The sequence below is a fragment of the Carassius auratus genome, chromosome 2 (genome assembly GCF_003368295.1).
Source record: "Carassius auratus strain Wakin chromosome 2, ASM336829v1, whole genome shotgun sequence".
Taxonomy (NCBI): domain Eukaryota; kingdom Metazoa; phylum Chordata; class Actinopteri; order Cypriniformes; family Cyprinidae; genus Carassius; species Carassius auratus.
The window spans coordinates 24791474-24811736 of record NC_039244.1 but is presented as its reverse complement, the minus strand read 5'-3'; the positions used below and the strand labels follow the sequence as shown (position 1 = coordinate 24811736).

Sequence of the window (20263 nt, the reverse complement as noted above, 5' to 3'; positions counted from 1 at the left end):
CATACTTCTCTGCGTTTGAGCGGGTAGCTGCTGCCCTAAAGTGGCCAAAAGAGGTCTGGCCTCTACTCCTCCAATGTAAGCTAACTGGAAAGGCCCAGGAGGTTGTGGCCTCTTTCTTTGAGGACAGTTTACATTATGATGTGGTTAAAGCTACCGTGCTGCGTGCCTATGAGCTGGTGCCAGAGGCTTATAGACAACGATTTAGAAATTATAAGAAAAGCGGTAGTAAAACATTTGTTGAGTTTGCCTGGGACAAAGAGTCCTTGTTCGACCGCTGGTGTGCAGCCAATTAAACATTTATGAGGCTTTGAGAAATCAGATATTGTTGGAAGATTTTAAGATCAACCTACCTGAAAGAATCGTGATGCATCTTAGTGAAAAGGTGGTGACGTTGGGTCAGGCAGCGGTCCTGGCAGATGAATATGTCTTAACACATAAAATGGTGTTAACAGCATCCAGTCAGAGCAGGACATCCGCTTCATCAGTGGTCGGTGAATCATGTTCTTTAGACCCTCCTACAGTTCCTAGGAAAGAGGAGATGGGATGTTTTTATTGCCACCAGAAAGGCCATATAATCAGACCAGACCTGGTGTATGCTCCGTTTCTGTCTGAAGGGTGTGTTTCATGCACCGGGAAAACTGTAGACCAGAGGGCATTTAAAATCATACATGATACTGGTGCAGGTCAGTCAATTTTCTTTACAGATGTGTTGCCATGGTTTGATCAGACATACTGTGGTTCACATATACTTTTGTGTGGTATTGAAGCTAGCCCAATTTCTGTGCCTTTAAACTGGGTTCACTTGCATTCTGATTTGGTTTCAGGTCGGTTTTGTGTTGGGGTGGTGCTTACGATAGCAGTGGAAGGGGTAGCACTATTGCTAGAAAAGGACATTGCTGGGGCTAAGGTGCCTCCAGTATTAGAAGTAACAGCCAAACCACAATCTAGTGTCTCTGACATTGTCCTGGTTCAGAAGTACCCTCAAGTGTTCCCTGCATGTGTTTTAACAGGGGCACAGGCTCGCATGGAGGGGGATACAGTAAATTTGTCTGATACGGTTCTTGAACTGGTTGAAACTGTAGATGTACTGTAGAGTCTAAACCAGAGGGGTTACGTTCTGTGCAACTGCTCTCCAGTTAGGTGATGTGTTGTCATCCATCATATCAGAGAGGCTGATTGAGTGGCAAAAAGAGGATGTCAGCCTTAATAAATGCTTTGAATCTGTGGTCTCTCTTGAAAATGCAAAATTACAGGAGACTGCTTACCTTGTGGACGCTGGTGTTCTAATGCGTAAATGGACTACACATAAAACTGGTGAGGACTGGGTTACAGTTTGGCAGGTAGTTGTTCCATCACCACTAAAGCAGCAAGTATTGTCACTGGCTCATAACCCTGCATGGTCCGGACATTTAGGGATAACTAAAACATACAACAGAGTCCTCCGACATTTCTTCTGGCCAAGATTAAAATCGGACATTGTGCAATACTGTAAAACCTGTCATGTATGCCAAATTACAGGGAAAGTGAACCAGCCTGTTCCTCGTGTGCCACTTCACCCGATTCCGGTGATTGGAGAACCGTTTGAGCGGGTGATTATTGACTGTCTGGGTCCATTACTAAAAACTCGAACCGGTAACCAGTTTCTGCTTACTAGGCTATTCCTCTCCAGACTATTACAGCAAAGACAATTATTAAGAGTCTAATTAAGTTCTTTTCCACCTTTGGTCGCCCTAAAGTGATCCAGATGGATCAAGGAACTAATTTCCTGTCCAAACTGTTTTCTTCTGCATTAAAAACATTGTCCATATTACACCAGGTCTCCAGCGCTTACCACCCAGAGAGTCAGGGGGCTCTTGAACGCTGGCACCAGACGCTCAAAACCATGCTGAGGAAGTATTGTATGGAAACAGGTGCTGATTGGGGTGAGGGGGTGCCCTTTGTTTTGTTTGCTGTTAGGGAAGGAATCGTTGGGGTTCAGCCCTGCTGAGCTTGTGTTCAGACACACACCTAGGGGTCCGTTAAAAGTGTTAAAGGAGTGTGTTTTATCTGAGGCACCTAGTAGCACCCCTAAGAATGTGTTACACTTTGTAAGTTAGATGCGGGAGAGGCTGCATGCTGCCTGCATGCTAGCTCAGGAGCCTCTCTCTTCCTCTCAGTCACGTATGAACAAACAGTATGATAAACAAGCAAAAGACTGCGCGTTCTTGCCCGGGCATCAAGTACTGGTTTTGTTACCAATCCCAGGTTCAGTTTTTTCAATCCCAGGTTCCCAGTTTTTGTGGACCATATGTTGTGGAGCGCAAAGTTAGTGATACTAATTACATTATCAAAACACCAGATCACAGGCGCTCTTCTCGTTTGTGTCATCTCAACATGCTTAAAGCCTATCATGTGCGTAATTCTTCTGACAACCCCTCTAGTGCTCCGGTTCAGTCTGCGGGATCCGGCAAGGCGTTGGTGGTGCCTGTGCCTACTGTGGACCTAGAGGAGAATAATAATGATGGTTTGGAATTGCATCACTCATTACAACAGTGTAAACGTCTTAGTAATTCAGAGATGCTACAAAACTTGCCTTCATTGATGGAACATTTGGATGACAGTCAAAAAAATGATCTTGTGTCTCTAATACATAATTTTCTTACTGTGTTCCAAGATGTACCTAGGAGCACATCTGTTTTGGCGCATGATGTGTATGTAGGCAGTACATATCCTATTTGCCAACATCCCTATCGGATAAACATTAAAAAACCTGAGTTAATGAAAGGTGAGGTTGAATACTTGTTAAAACATGACATGGCAAAACGTAGTCACAGTGCTTGGAGCTACCGGTGTATTTTAGTTCCAAAACCAGACAGCACGTACCTGTTTATGCATGGACTATCCATCCATCCATCATCTTCCGCTTATCCGGGGCCGGGTCGCGGGGGCAATAGTCTAATCAGGGACGCCCAGACTTCCCTCTCCCTAGCCACTTCTTCCAGCTCTTCTGGGGGGACCCCGAGGCGTTCCCAGGCCAGCCGGGAGATATAGTCCCTCCAGCGTGTCCTAGGTCTTCCCCAGGGCCTCCTCCCGGTGAGACGTGCCTGGAACACCTCCCTGGGAAGGCGTCCAGGAGGCATCCGAAATAGATGCCCGAGCCACCTCAGCTGGCTCCTCTCGATGTGGAGGAGCAACGGCTCTACTCTGAGCTCCTCCCGAGTTACCGGGCTTCTCACCCTATCTCTAAGGGAGCACCCAGCCACCCGACGGAGAAAGCTCATTTCGGCCGCCTGTATCCGGGATCTTGTCCTTTCAGTCATGACCCACAGCTCATGACCATAGGTGAGAGTAGGAACGTAGATTGACCGGTAAATCGAGAGCTTTGCCTTACAGCTCAGCTCCTTCTTCACCACGACAGACCGGTACAGCGACCGCATTACTGCAGAAGCTGCACCGATCCTTCTGTCAATCTCACGTTCCATCCTTCCCTCACTCGTGAACAAGACCCCAAGATACCTGAACTCCTCCACTTGAGGCAGGAACTCTCCACCAACCTGAAGTGGGCAAACCACCCTTTTCCGACTGAGAACCATGGCCTCGGACTTGGAGGTGCTGATTCTGCATGGACTACCGTCGAGTAAATGCAGTAACTGGGCCAGATTCCTATCTGCTGCCTAGGATGGAAGACTATATTGACCGGATTGGTTCGGCTGTTTTTGTAAGTGAACTCGATTTGCTTAAAGGTTATTGGCAGGTGCCCCTAACCCCATGGGCCTCTGACATTTTAGCTTTTGTGACCCCTGATAACTTTGTACAGTATACAGTTATGCCATTTGGAATGTGCAATGCACCTGCTACTTTTCAGCGTTTAGTTAACATTGTGTTTGATGACATTTCCAACTGTACAGCTTACCTTGACGACGTAGTAATATACTCACCCACATGGGCTGAACACCTCTCCACGTTGAGGTTGGTATTCCAGCGTTTGGAAAACGCTTCGTTAACCCTCGACTTGGCTAAATGTGAATTTGGTAAAGCTACTGTAACATATCTGGGGAAACAGGTGGGTCGTGGCCAAGTGCGTCCCATTGCTAGCAAGGTGGAAGCTATTGCTTGCTATCCTGCCCCTAAAACACGCCGTCAGTTACGTCGATGTCTTGGAATGGTGGGTTACTACCGGACTTTTTTGTAAAAACTATTCAACTGTAGTAGCACCACTAACCACCTTGCTCAGTCCTAAAGTACCTTTTAAATGGTCCGCAGAGTGTAGTTCTGCTTTCGAGTCAGCAAAAGCACTGCTTTGTAGTGCTCCTGTGCTAACAGCTCCTATCTTTGACAAACCTTTCAAGCTGGAAGTAGATGCCATCATGGTAGGGGCTGGAGCGGACCTTTAACAGGAATATGAGGAAGGAGTAGAACGGCCAAGAAACGCTTGCTTTATTGTTGGCATTACAGTTCTTTGAGGTATGCGTTGGTTCTAGTGTTGTGCCTGTAAGAGTATTCACAGACCATAATCCTCTTACATTCCTTAAAAGAATGTACGATCAGAACCGCCGTCTCATGCGGTGGGTTCTGATCCTACAGGGATACAATGTTTGTATCACTCATGTCAAAGGAACTTCCAACGAAGTTGCAGATGCGTTGTCCCGTATTTACCGGGACTAATTGTGTGCAAAAGGTGGTTTGCAAACTTTTTTTGGGGGGCGTGTTACGTTCCCAGAGTTCTGGGTTCGTTTTATAGTCATTTTGTTCTGGTATGTTGTGGTTTGTGTATTTTTTTTTTCTACCAGGTAAGATGGCTTCTGTGATTTTTCCCGGCAGCTGATTGGTGGTTCAACGGCTGATTGCGACTTGGAACTCCGCCCACTCATCAGTGGCTGCAGCTGGCTGGGCTCTTTAAAAAGCTCAGTCTTGGCTCAGTTTGGTCTCTCTGTTCCTGTTTTTGGTTTGGTTTGTACCCTGTGTGTGTTTTGGTTTTCTGACTTGATTTTTTATTTAAATATTTGAGAATAGTTTAAAACTATTTCTGTGTTTTAGTAAACCTAACTTGTGTTCCATTTTTGGAACTTGTAGTAGCAGGCCAGAGCACATGTGTGTTTGGTTTTCTAACAATTTTGATTGAAATATGAGAATAGTTTTAAACTATTTCTCTGTGTTAGTAAACCTAACTTGTGTTCCTTTTTTGGAACTTGTAGTAGCAGGACAGAGCACTTGTGTTTGTGGATTCTTATAATTTGTATTAAATTGTTTTTCTTTTCTTTTTGTTTATAGTGAGTTGGGGAGTAGATTTAGAGCTACCCCGGGGTATACATGTATCACCCGTAGGTATATTTCTCAGTCTAGAATCACCAGCTGGGTGGACCACCAGCTGTAAGTTTGGCTAGTGCGCCTTGATCGTGTGCCAGAAGGGGATTGTATTTATGTGTGATTTAGTATAGGTAAGGGGTGGGGTCATTTTTGTTTATTTCCCAAAATATTATTGTTTTTTATTCACAATATAATATTGTTTATTTACAATATGGCTAAATAAAAGCTTTGTTTTATACAGTATTTGTGTCCTTTTCTCACACCGCAACTCCATACCTCCTTTTGTTGGCATCAGTGGGCCCGAGCAGTGGGTTGTCAGGCTCCCCTCCCTTTGGGGAGCTAGAACGTAACAAGCTGTATGTGTGTTTATATTTTGAATGACAGTGTATATCTGAATTAGCGCCGTCTGACTGGACCGATTCTGATCATAGTGGTGAGCCATTTGTACCAAAAAAAATTCCAAGGCCAGTCCAGCCCTGATCCAAATCACACTGCAGTGCTCTAGTCACCTGCTACACATCACCCACACAGCATTAGCACTGCCAACTCTTGCCTGGTTCTCAGAATCATGGGCCTTGTCTTATAAGTCTGTGAGGTGGTTAACTTCTGCATATAGCTGTTCTGCCTCAGATTGAATTTTTGCATCTGAAATGTGTGTGAGAGAGTGCTATGTCTGTGCAGGCTGAGTTATGTTGGTTTGAAAACCCTAAATGGTAACCTGAGTTTTTGATTCAAAGCATAGTTCAAGTTTGACTCTAACATAGCAAGTTAAATAAGACATGAGGTCAATATTGTTATATATTGCATGTGATTTAGGTTTTGGACTAAAAAGTTGAGTTACCTTGCCAATTTTGCCACATGACCCTTCTTGCAATTTTCCATTGTGTGTCATGTAGATGAAGAGAGTCAAGCATGAAAAGAAACACAGAAGACCAGTATCAGAGACAATGATATTTCCATGTGTCCATGATGACATCATTAAATGTCCTGCACAGCATGCATTTTAATGTTAATTAAAATAATTTCAAATAAGTGTTTACATCTTATGTTAAAAGAAACAGTAATAATGACCTTTTATTTGTTTGCGGTCGCATGACTCTTGTTCCACTTCAAGCCATTGTTGTACAGCAGGTCAAACAGTGTCATTCACAGAAATGAGCAGTAGACCAGTGATTTTTCAAAGGTTTTATGCTGCACTTCATGCTTTAATAAAAGTTTCTTGTGTATTTATATGTAACATTCAGATTAATGAATAAAAATGTGGGTTACTGAACATACTGTGTTCTTTAATTGCTGTTCAATTAACTTTTCCAAACAGCAGTATGTAGAGAGAAAGCATCATGCACAACCAGGAAGAGAGAAGACCAGTATTAGATATTTTTTTAAATATGTTTTTGTAATATTCACTTTAACATAAGTTAATGGTTATTTAATGTATTTCTGTGAAGATTTACCTTCATGAGAAGACGGATTCCTTGTTCGTCAGTGCACAGAAATTACAGATTACAACAGCACTACTGTATCCTTATTTTTATTTTTTTTTTTTACATTTATGCATTTAGCAGAAGCTTTTATTCAAAGCAACTTACAGTACATTCATGCTACAGGCCTACATTTTTTTTCTTTTTTACTAGTATGTGTATTTCCTGGGAATTGAAACCACAAACTTTTGCGCTGCAAATGCAATGCTCTACCACTAAGCCACAGGAACACTTTTTGGCTTTATGACAGTAGTAGAAGGTTAAGGCACTAATAAACATCAACATACTGGAGCTCAACCTGTCCATCATGAAGCCATTAGAATGTTGTACGGTCTATTTTTGTTCAGAGCAACCAAGAAGCTAAAATAGTTTAAATCACGCCCATGTAAGGCGTCATTAATTAAAAGACCTGATATTAAAAGTTAATATTAAAGCTGATATTAATTAAAATTATATAGATTCGGTATTCAGTATGGAAATAACACAAATAATATTACACATAAAAGACTTGTCCTGACGTTAAAGCTCCATTTAAATGTTTAGAACTGGAGTAAGAAAAAAAAAAAAAAGAAAAAAAGCAGCTAAATATAATAAAACCAAATGCAAACATTTCTCCATTATTAGTCCATAAACGCATGCTATCGGATCACTTTAACACGAGTTAAATAGCCTATTAGTCAAAATTAACTTTCTTTATTTATTTAATTTAGATTTTGTATATGTATAACATATACACACACAATTCACAATTACTTTGCTTATTTGCATCACACTAGTTAAAATCGTGTCCGTTTATTATTTTTTTAAGCTAATTAAATAAAAATATACAGGCTAAATATTTGGATCCAAACGCAAGAGGGCAGCAGATTATCACTTACTGCCCTCCTCACTGAGAACAGAAAGACCTCTTAACTTTAACATTCCTGTAAAAGGCAATGTTACATACTTAGGAATCATTATTGATAAAGACCAGCTGAATATATGTTCTCTCAATTTTAACCCCATAGTTGATAAAACTAGGCTTAAGGTATAACCCTGAACAGACATATGCCTCCTTATCTTTGTATCTTGATAACCATAGCTACTGGTAAACATATTGTTAAGATAATATTTGATTTCCTATGGAGAAAGCAAACACACTGTATTAAAAAGACTGTGATTATGACTATATATGAGAATGGTGGCCTTAATTCCTTAGATTTCACCACTATGAACAACACCTTTAAGATTAATTGGATTAAGCAGAATAATAAAAAAAAAAAAACACTTCTGTCTGGAATTTTTATCCTTCATTATGTTTTTTTTTTTTCAAATATTGGTGGTCTTAGTTTCCTTTCGAACGTTAACTCTCGTTATGTATGGGAAAACTCCTTTTTTTCTGTTCTGCTGAAGCCTGATTCGTTCACGTTTGTGTAGCTGCATAAACCAATGGCAATTCAGCCTGGCAGAAGGGGCGGGGTCGACCGCTATATAAGTCTGCTCGTATCACCATTCATCGGATTATTCTCCTTCAACGATGATCTTTGCTGAGTTCTTTGCCAGAAGAATCCGTGGCAGAAGCTCCAGCTCTGCTCACCGTCGTGGAAGAAGCAGAGGCAGCGACTTAAGTGAGCAAAAGAGCAAATTTCTAAAAGCAATTTCAGCGTGTGTTGTTGCAACTCTTGCAACTCTTTGCCTCGGAAGAGAGATGCCCTGGCCCAGGACTGGCCCAGGACTCGCCTGTAAGTGTTTTTTTCTTATCACTCTGTTTCCCCAGATCATCAGGCAAGTCAGAGAAACTAAATGCCTCCTCCTCTTAGTAGCCCTGCTCTGGAAGAGCCAGGCTTGGTTTCCAGAGCTGATGCAGCTCGTAACGATGGCCCTGTGGCCCATTCTGTTGAGAAGAGACCTTCTCTCACAAGCGAAAGGCATGATTTGGCATCACCGCCCAGAGCTGTGGAGCCTTCATTTCTGGTACCTCGACAGGAGTCTGATAGGCTCCCAGCAAGAGTAAGTAACACCACTCTTGAGGCAAGGGCGCTATCTACGAGAAGGGAGACAGAATCCTCCTCGCCCTCAGACTGTGCCATGCTGGGACTTATCCATGGTCCTAAGGAGCCGCCAGAGGAGGGCACATTCTAGGAACAGGCACTGGAGGGCACATTCTAGGAGCTGGCACTGGGGGGGACATTCTAGGAGCTGGCACTGGGGGGCACATTCTAGGAGCTGACACTGGAGGGCACATTCTAGGAACAGGCACAGGAGGGCACATTCTAGGAGCTGGCACTGGGGGGCACATTCTAGGAGCTGACACTGGAGGGCACATTCTAGGAACAGGCACAGGAGGACACATTCTAGGAGCTGACACTGGAGGGCACATTCTAGGAGCAGGCACTGGAGGGCACATTCTAGGAGCTGGCACTGGAGGGCACATTCTAGGAGCAGGCACTGGAGGGCACATTCTAGGAGCTGGCACTGGGGGGCACATTCTAGGAGCTGACACTGGAGGGCACATTCTAGGAACAGGCACTGGAGGGCACATTCTAGGAGCAGGCACAGGAGGGCACATTCTAGGAGCTGGCACTGGAGGGCACATTCTAGGAACAGGCACAGGAGGGCACATTCTAGGAGCAGGCACTGGAGGGCACATTCTAGGAGCTGGCACTGGAGGGCACATTCTAGGAGCTGGCACTGGAGGGCACATTCTAGGAGCAGGCACTGGAGGGCACATTCTAGGAGCTGGCACTGGGGGGGACATTCTAGGAGCTGGCACTGGGGGGCACATTCTAGGAGCTGGCACTGGGGGGCACATTCTAGGAGCTGACACTGGAGGGCACATTCTAGGAACAGGCACAGGAGGGCACATTCTAGGAGCAGGCACTGGAGGGCACATTCTAGGAGCAGGCACTGGAGGGCACATTCTAGGAGCTGACACTGGAGGGCACATTCTAGGAACAGGCACAGGAGGGCACATTCTAGGAGCAGGCACTGGAGGACACATTCTAGGAGCTGGCACAGGAGGGCACATTCTAGGAGCTGGCACTGGAGGGCACATTCTAGGAGCTGACACTGGAGGGCACATTCTAGGAACAGGCACTGGGGGGCACATTCTAGGAGCAGGCACAGGAGGGCACATTCTAGGAACAGGCACAGGAGGGCACATTCTAGGAGCTGACACTGGAGGGCACATTCTAGGAACAGGCACAGGAGGACACATTCTAGGAGCTGACACTGGAGGGCACATTCTAGGAGCAGGCACTGGAGGGCACATTCTAGGAGCTGGCACTGGAGGGCACATTCTAGGAGCAGGCACTGGAGGGCACATTCTAGGAGCTGGCACTGGGGGGCACATTCTAGGAGCTGACACTGGAGGGCACATTCTAGGAACAGGCACTGGGGGGCACATTCTAGGAGCTGGCACTGGAGGGCACATTCTAGGAACAGGCACAGGAGGGCACATTCTAGGAGCAGGCACAGAAGGGCACATTCTAGGAGCTGGCACTGGAGGGCACATTCTAGGAGCAGGCACTGGAGGGCACATTCTAGGAGCTGGCACAGGAGGGCACATTCTAGGAGCTGGCACAGGAGGGCACATTCTAGGAGCTGGCACTGGGGGGCACATTCTAGGAGCTGGCACAGGAGGGCACATTCTAGGAGCTGGCACAGGAGGGCACATTCTAGGAGCTGGCACTGGGGGGCACATTCTAGGAGCTGACACTGGGGGGCACATTCTAGGAACAGGCACTGGGGGGCACATTCTAGGAGAACTGGAACAGGAACAGGCATGTGCTCCTCACATCAGGGAGATGGTGGGCTGGGCTCTGGGTCCGGAGTGGACCTGGCGAGATCCTCCATCGGGGAGACGGTGAGATGTGACCCGTTTGTTGTCCACTCCACGAATGCAGCGATTTAACCCCTGAGCACCATCTTTGGACAACAATGATCTGCACTCTCTATACAGGCTGGCATTATATGTATATTGTCATTTTTTATTTTTTCACAAAGAAAAGTTCTATAAATGTATATCAATTTGACTACTAACAATTATTATTTTAGTATAAGGGTTATTAAAGCTTTTATTATAAGATATTATGATACACTTCTGTTACAGTAGATTCTTAATTTTTAACAAGAGGTATGCAAACTCAACAACATAGTCCATGCCATTTATATCTTATGCATCCACTGAGAAAAGAAACTCCTACATTTATCTAATAGTGTGTGAAGAAAAACGTACAGCTTCTCATATGTTTACTTAAAAAAAAATGATTTAGAGAGAAGTAATATTTTTACATAGGCACCTTTGTGCAGAAAGGCCACATATGATAAATATTTAAACGGGTAATATAAGCAAGCAACATTTACACAAAATTCCTGAATTAATACCAGTTTTATACTACTTTAAATATTTGGAGGTCGAGTCTTGTGCTTCAGTATTGTTTCATATGTTAACTGGTGTATTTCAGCTACCGACAGGCCCAAGCAGCTGCTTTATGGGCGCTGCCAAATCTCCAGAAGTTAAAGATTCCTACCAAGGGACCTGGGGATTACTTTGCAGAGATGGTGAAGAGCAATCAGCACATGCAGAAGGTGAGAAAATGATATGACATCCAAGTTTTATAGAAAGCATTTTTTTTTCAGTACACAGTCAAAGTAGGAGTGCCAATGACCTCTAAAGTCTACCCTACTGGGGTAATGATGCTGAAAATTAATCTGTACCTCACAGGAATAGATTCCATTTTAAAATGTAATAAAATAGAAAACAGTTATGTTAAATTTAAGTTATATTTCACAATTATACCATTTGTACTGTTTATCTCTGATCAAATAAAAGCATCCTCAGTAAGCATAAGAGACAATAAAACATGCATATATAAAAACATTTTCCACTGTAATTTTTTATTTTAATTTTTAATGATTTAGGAGAAAGCAAGCTGCAATGGATAAGTCAGAAAAGGCCAAGAAGCTCATAGAACACAGGAAATATGGCAAAAAGGTCCGTTTTTAAACGGTTCCCAGATTGTCCCAGAATGAATGATGTTTTTGGGTCTTATCAGACATGGTTTTAAATCTCTGATCTCTGGTCACGGTATACGGCCGTTGCCAGGTGGCCAAGAACTTGCAAGCTGCATTGGGGACCAGGACCAGGACGTGGTCTCCTGGCCAGAACTCCCGTGGCTGCGCCGCCCGATCGTAGTGGCGTTGTTGGGTCGGCTGCGCTTGACTGAGGTGTTCCCGGACCAAGGGCATCACTCTGTCGATCCTCTCCCGCATCAGACGGACGTGCTCGATCGACGACCGGTGGCCAGCTTGCTGCTGCTCCCACGCCTCTCTTGCGACATCCAAGAGGCCCCGGGGCTGCCGCCCAAACAGGAGCTCGAAGGGGGTGAAACCGGTGGACGCCTGCGGGACCTCTCGGATGTCGCAGAGGACTTAGGGCAGCATTTGGTCCCAATCCCGTCTATCTTCAGCGGCCACACGTCTCAGCATTTGTTTGAGGGTCTGATTAAACCGTTTGACTAAGTCGTCCGTCTGAGGGTGGTAGACCGTGGTCCGTGGACAGCTTCCAATAGGTGGCCATTTACCTTCACCTTGGCTCGTGGGGCCCCCCCGAGCGGGGCGTGGTGGACAATGGAGCCTGCCAGCCACGTCCGCATGGAAGGGCGGGGTGGTTCGGTGGGCATGGGCTCATCCTGGGGGGTGGGAGCCGCCGGCCTGCTCACTGGTCGTGAGGCATCCTCCGGCGTGCGTCGCTCCTGGACCACCCTCAGGTGACTCTTCATGCTTCTGCCCGCATTCTCCACCAGTGTCACGGGGTGAAGAATCACACGACAGCAAGGAGTACAATGTAAGACGAAAGAAAGTAAGAAGAGGGTGGATTTATTTGGGTGAGAGAGTTTCAGTGGTCATATATATATATATATATATATATATATATATATATATATATATGTATATATATGTATATATATATATGTATATATATATATATATATATATATGTGTGTATATATATGTGTGTGTGTGTATGTATGTATGTACGCACACACACACACACACACTATTGGTCAAAATTTGAGGATTGAGGAAAAATTTGAGGAACAATATTTTTAATGTGTTTTTTTTACAGGAGTTTCTTATGCTCATCAAGGCTGCATTTATTTGATAAAAAATACAGAAAAAAATATTATATTGTGAAATATTATTATGATGTAAAATAGTTTTTAGATTTTTATATACATTAAAATCTAATTAATTCCTGTGATCAAAGCTGTATTTTCAGCACCGTTACTCCAGTCTTCAGTGTCCCATGATCCTTCAGAAATCATTCTAATATGCTGATTTATTCTCAGTGCTGGAAACTGTTGTGCTGCTTCATATTATTTTTTGGAACCTGTCATACTTTTTTAAGGGTTTGCTGTATTAAAAATACAGCATTCATTTAAAATAGTTTTTTTTTTTTTTTTTTTTTTTGTCCTACAATATACACTACAGTTCAAAAGTTTTGGGTCAGTACATTCTTATTCTTTTTTTTTTCTTTCTTTTTTTTTTTTAGAAATTAAAACTTTTATTCAGCAAGGATGTGTTAAATTGCTATGAAGTGATAGCAAATATTTATCTAGTTAGGAAAGATTTATATTTTGGATAAATGCTGTTCTTTTAAAAATTTTATTCATAAAATAATCCTAAAAAAAGTATCAGTTTACAAAAAAATATTTAAAAGGACAACTGTTGCCAACATTGAAAATTCTACTAATAAATCAGCATATTTGAATGATTTCTGAAGGATCATGTGACACTTTATACTGGAGTAATGGCTGATGGAAATTCAGCTTTGCATCACAAAAATAAATTACATTTTAAAGGATATTAATATAAAACCATTTTATGCTGCAATAACATTTTTGAAGATTAAAGTTTTTTTCTGTATTTTTGATCAAATAAATGCAGCCTTGATGAGCAGAAGAGACATCCTTAAAAAACATTAGTCTCACTGATCCCAAACTTTTGAACGATATAATTTATACCTACATACACACACATAAATTTGTGCATACACATATACTAATTTAATTTGCTCCCTGATTATATTGTCTGATAGATATAAATATAAAAAAAATATTGCACTCATGGGTAACTTTAACGGCTTCTTTTGTTACTTTTATTATTTTTTGAAAACAAGTGACTGTTTAACTACTTCAAAGGGTTTTATCACCCAAATATTAAAACTGTGTTTACTCACCTTTATGTTTCAAGGCCAAAATGGCACATTGGAAAGATGGGAAACATTTCGGCAAAGGAAGAATGTAAGAGTTTTATTTCTTTATTTTATTTCTTTATTTTTAATCAGTATTGTTTTATTCTAACAGTTTTCAAGACACACACATATTCATCTCTCTTTCTTATTTTTTTATAGAAACGGCCAGGAGGAAAATGAAAGCACACAAATGAGCTGTATCTTCCCATTACCATTAACTCTCCCAAAAAAATGGATTGTGCCATAAAAATACTTATTTTTTATCATCTCTATTTCATATTACTTGGGTGAAGTCATGGCTTTGTTCTTTTTTTCCTGACACAAACCTCTGTATTTTTCAAGACTTCTCCTGGGTCTAAAGCGCACAGTGCTGTACTAAACCTGTCAGCAAATCAAATCTCTGTTCCCAGTAATGTTTGTATTTGCTATGGGAATAAACATACTCATTTTGTACACAGATTTGGGTTTGGCACACACCGGATCTGAGTTTTACATTCAGCGCTGCTCTGTGCCAGTGGAGCACATTAATATTCATGAGATTGTAATTAGTTTATCTGCCCACTGATCCTAGTTGTAGTATTCTGACAGTGTCGTCTTGTGCCGTCTGCGTTCAGATAAGTAAATGAAGTGAGATGTTCATCCTGGGAATCTTAATGTCTCTTTACAAACAGGATCATAATTACAAGGGGTAAAGAATGATAGAAAATACAGGTTTAAGAGATGAGAGCTGCTTCAGTTAAGCTTCACAAAATCAAAAAGACATGAAATCTTCAGATTTGAACAGTTTATTCATCAAACACTTCCTCAATCCAGAATTAGAAAAGGAACACCCTGAATGAAACATCCCTTCAGTTCTCTCCCAAAAGGCCTTAACAACAGGCAAAAAGATTAAGCATAACCGCAGTTAACGTTCAGCTTTCAAACCTGTCAAATGTAATATCTGTGCAACAACAAATGAAGCCGGATACTATATTCGATGCAGTAATAAAATGATTGTAGTGTAAAAAGAAATGTCAAACTGTTGCCTTTACTGGAACAGACAGCATTGATTTCAGATTTATCTTCTGAAAATCAAGAATACAAAATTGTCACAGTAATGAACAGGTAGATGCTACAAGAAACAGAAGAAGAATATGGAAACATATTTTTGAAAAGGAATAAACAAAGGCATGTCTTGTACAAATGATGTGGTATCAGTCGACGTGAAACCAAATCTGTTCTCATCTGCGTTTCTTGAGGAAAGAGTGTCAACAGGTACAGCATCTGCTTGCTGGATACCACAAACTTGAGCAAACAGAAATCAATGAACAATATGAAACATTAGAGGAAAGTTATTCTTCTTTCTCAGTCTCTATGGTACCAAACACATGAAAAATGAAAACCAACTGATTATATTAGAAGATTATACTAGGGTTATATTGTTATGATGTACTTAAAGGGGGGGGGGGGGGTGAATTGCTATTTCATGAATACTGAGTTTTTTACACTGTTAAAGAGTTGGATTCCCATGCTAAACATGGACAAAGTTTCAAAAATTAAGTTGTACGTTTGAAGGAGTATTTCTGTTCCCAAAATACTCCTTCCGGTTTGTCACAAGTTTCGGAAAGTTTTTTTTCGAGTATGGCTCTGTGTGACATTAGATGGAGCGGAATTTCCTTATATGGGTCCTAAGGCACTTCTGCCGGAAGAGCGCGCGCTCCCGTATAGCAGAGCACTGAGAGCACAGACATTCACTGATCAGAGCGAGAGCGTCGCGAAATGTCACAAAAGGAGTGTGTTTTTGGTTGCCAGGGCAAGACAACCCTGCACAGATTACCAAAAAAAAAACAGCATTAAGGGACCAGTGGATGTAGTTTATTTTTACAGAGCATCAACGGAGTTGTGCAAGTGTTTGTGTTTGTTCCCTGCATTTCTAAAATGCTTGTTTTACAAACAAAGCCCAGTTTGACGACGGATTTGCGTATCGTTTATTTCTTAAGGATAATGCAATCCCAACGAAAAAGGGTCACGATTGTGTGTTGGAACCACAGGCGGTGAGTAAAACTGCTTAAAATATCTCTGCCTCCTTGTTAGTGCGTCCGCCTCCCATCAGAGACCTGGGTTCGAGCCCCACTCGTAGCGAGTCCTTGCTGCTGCTGCTCTCGTTCAGTTTCAGCCTTCACAGCTGTCACAGCTTCCAAACGCTCTCAACGCAACTGGCGCTCGTGATTCTTTAGCTCCGCCCACACGTCACGCCTCCAGGCGCTCGTGTTTTTCCGGGGAAAATCGGTACAGACTATCTTTCTCTTATGAATATAATAAAACTAAAGACTTTTTGGAGTTATGAAGGATGCAGTACTACTCTATAGGTACTCAAGATTAACAGGATATTGAGTGAAAACGAGCATTTCACCCCCCTTTAAATTGTTTGAAAACTTCAGTATACTAGATTTCAACATGCTGTGTGAGCCTGAAAATTGTAAAAGTGTATTTTAAAGTAACTGTTTTAAAATGTCTAGTTGAAGACTTTTAAACTGATGAGATCACTGTTTTTTAGTAAAAGTTTTTAACCTACTTCAAATATTTATAATATATCACTAGGTTTTGCTAGGTATCATTTACTGTTATTTTATCAACATAATCAATCATATAAAATCACTAATTATGATTTTTACCTCAGTTCAGTACAATACACAAAGCAAACATGTCATACATAATGTCATCCAAATGAATTTACCTAATATGTATGAATTTTATTTGTGATCAATCAAATGGGAGTGTTTTTTTTTTCAGGTTTTTGAAGGGGAAATTTAAGACTGAGTAAAGAAAATGTAAGGATCAAACTGAAGGGAACACAAAAAATAAAAAAATAATAATCATTGACAGACATTTGCTCTTGTTTTAAGCATAAACTCACTTAATTTCATTCAGTTAATCAGAAAAGCACAATTATTATTATTTATTTATTTTTTGCAGTGCATGTAACATTTAATGCCATGACTTTATGATTTTATCACTTTATGCTCTGATTTAAGGCCTTAATTTGTGAAAGCGTGAATTAAGGCTTTTAAAGACCCCTGTCCTGTTAGAAACCCTGTCCTTACCTGGGACTCTTGTGACTTGTGGAGAAAGCTCCGATCTTCACGGTGACTGTGTGAATGGTGAATGCTCATCTCTCTTCCTTGCATATGAGGGGTACGGACTATAATGCAGAACATGGATCTCCAGAAACACAAGAACAGAGGATACAGACTTAGAGTAAATACACCAGAAAAGCTTTGGCTGAGAAAGTCTGGGACAGAGCTAAACTTTGAAGGAACATTCATAAACATGAACTTTCTTTTTGATAACTTCTGAAAAATCAAATGAGTTTCTCAGCTAGCCTGATATCGCAGGACTGCCGTCTGTGCAGATTATAGGAAATGAAGCGATTAGAAAAAGAACATCAAAGAAGTTGAACTAGCTTTGGAGTTTCAAGCTTTCACATACTATAGACTGCACAAGATGAAGAGATTAAGAAATAGACATATTTTCTCAAAGCAGCCCGAAATATTACTGTAACAGTTTTGAAGCTCCTCGATCAGAAGTTTTGGATGAAGAGATATTTGAAGCATCTTAGTAATTTCATTACCTTTTGATTCATTTTACTTTTATTACTTTACATTTTGAGTTTCTGTATACAGTGTATTGTGTGCACATCAACTACATGTTTGCAAATGACTTGGTTTTATCAAAATGTTTTATTATTCTTGTAGTAGTAAGTACATGTAACGTGTTACAAAGACACCATAAAATAAAGTGTTACCAAAGTTTGAAAGAACAGCATTTATTTGGAATAGAAACCTTCTGTAACATTATAAATGTCTTTAATCTCACGTTTGATTAATATAATGCATGCTAGCTAAATAAAAGCACTATTTTTTTTATTTTTTTTTGGATCATGTATGTATCAAAGACTTAAGACTCTGACTACAATGCTGTCTTTGTCGTATACTAACATAATAGTTTGTAGGCATTTTCATGGATGCCATTAGAGAGCAATCATGCCTGTAAACATACTTGCCATTCATGAGCCTCCAATGGATGGGACAGTGCTCCTGGTGGAAAGGGAACAAATCCGACGTGTTCCCTGAAGGCTCCTGGTGCAGGTGGTCTCAGGGTCACCAGCACGGCCGGGAACATGTATCTGTCCGGGTAATGTTGGAACAGGGGAAGAGGCGTTGCAAACATCTCTGCTGGATAAATGTGCCCTGGGACTGCCTCTTTAATTATGCATTCTCCAGGAAAAGATGGTGCATCTGTGGATGTATACAGTATACATAATATTTTGTAACTTTTTCTAATACCTGTAAATAAATAAATAAGGACAGGACGACTGGTTGCAATTGAAAGATGAATGTGGCCAAGTACAGGGATATCCTGGACGAAAACCTTCTCCAGAGTGCTCAGGACCTTAGGCCGAAGGTTCACCTTCCAACAAGACAATGACCCTAAGCACACAGCTAAAATAACGAAGGAGTGGCTTCACAACAACTCTGTGACTGTTCTTGATTGGCCCAGACAGAGCCCTGACTTAAACCCAATTGAGCATCTCTGGAGAGACCTGAAAATGGCTGTCCACCAACGTTTACCATCCAACCTGACAGAACTGCAGACTATCTGCAAGGAGGAATGGCAGAGGATCCCCAAATCCAGGTGTGAAAAACTTGTTGCATCTTTCCCAAAAAGACTCATGGCTGTATTAGATCAAAATTGTGCTTCTACTAAATACTGAGCAAAGGGTCCGAATACTTAGGACCATGTGATATTTCAGTTTTTCTTTTTTAATAAATGTGCAAAAATGTCAACAATTCTGTGTTTTTCTGTCAATATGGGGTGCTGTGTGTACATTAATGAGGAAAAAAATGAACTTGAATGATTTGAGCAAATGGCTGCAATATAACAAAGAGTGAAAAATGTAAGGGGGTCTGAATACTTTCGTACCCACTACTATATATATATATATATATATATATATATATATATATATATATATATATATATATTAATTGAAATGTCTTTAATGTTGCTTTTAATGCGTCCTTGATTAATAAAAGTATTCATTTTCTATGATCATACTCCAAAGCTTTGAATATTACCTTATCACCATTTAAAAAATATAAGTGGGTATACAAGCAGCATAAATAAGCAGCAAAATCTATTTTAACATTGATAATATTTATTTGTATTTGAATTATTTCTGAAGATTATGTGACACTGAAGACTGTAATGATGCTGAAAAATCAGCTTTGCGTTACAGGAATAAATTAATTTAAAATGGATTAAAAAATGACAAAATATTTTGTTTTTACTGTAATGTTGGATTTATTTCTTACAAACACTTTAGGATTTCTTTTCACAAGATGTTCATTGATGGAATGCAGTGGTGTGGATTACTTGTGGTGATTTTATCAGCTGTTTGGACTGACGGCACCCATTCACTGGAGAAGACCTGTTGATAAAAGTGATGTAATGCTACATTTCTCCAAATCTGTTCCAATGAAGAAACAAATTAATCTACATCTTGGACGGCCTGAGGGTGAGTACATTTTCAGATAATGTTAATTTTGGGGTGAACTATTCCTTTAAAGCATCTGCTCAAACACACACACACAAACATTTTCTTTCAGTGGCAATTCACTGGATCCCTGAATGTGGATTGGTAGCCACCTGCCACTGGTTTACATAATCTGGGTATATGCCATGTTCATGACAATAGGGTCTTTGCCCCTGTAAATTCTTCCCTTTGAATACCTTGCTGTCATTGGCCGTGCACAGTTAAGCAGTCATGGGAGGGGCTTCAGTCCCATCTTACTGCTATTGAAATGACTGATTATCCTGTCAGGATAGTTCTGACCTAGTTTTGACTGACAGAAAAGTTCATGCTGGCCCAGTGCCACAGATGCAGTATATTACTGTAAACTCTTTTACAAGGTCACCTAACCCCATTTTCTTAATAAGGATTCTAATTAATGCCATTTCAAAACGGATCATCTCATGCCTTCTTTTCTGCCTTCTTATATTGCTTCAGGGTGATACGTTTTTAAAGAAACGTGTGTGAACATCCCGGAAGGGCGGTGCTGGGTTTCATCAGATTTTTAGGCTAAATTATCCATACACCCAATATCTGTTTTCAATGTATGTGGAAATTCGCAGGGAAAACTACGTAAAATAAATACAAATATTAAAAAGATCTGTACTGTAAATCACTTCAGCATATATGAAATAAATAATACAATAA

General features: G+C 41.1%; 1 long non-coding RNA gene across 1 annotated transcript; it reads right to left on the bottom strand.

The window, feature by feature from the left end:
• Window positions 1-14879: 14879 nt before the first annotated feature.
• On the bottom strand, window positions 14880-18234 carry LOC113111087 (uncharacterized). Its single transcript, XR_003293258.1, has 3 exons — window positions 18043-18234; window positions 17088-17205; window positions 14880-15288 (listed from the first exon to the last, which is right to left on the bottom strand). It is a non-coding gene; the product is annotated as an uncharacterized LOC113111087 (long non-coding RNA).
• Window positions 18235-20263: the final 2029 nt, after the last annotated feature.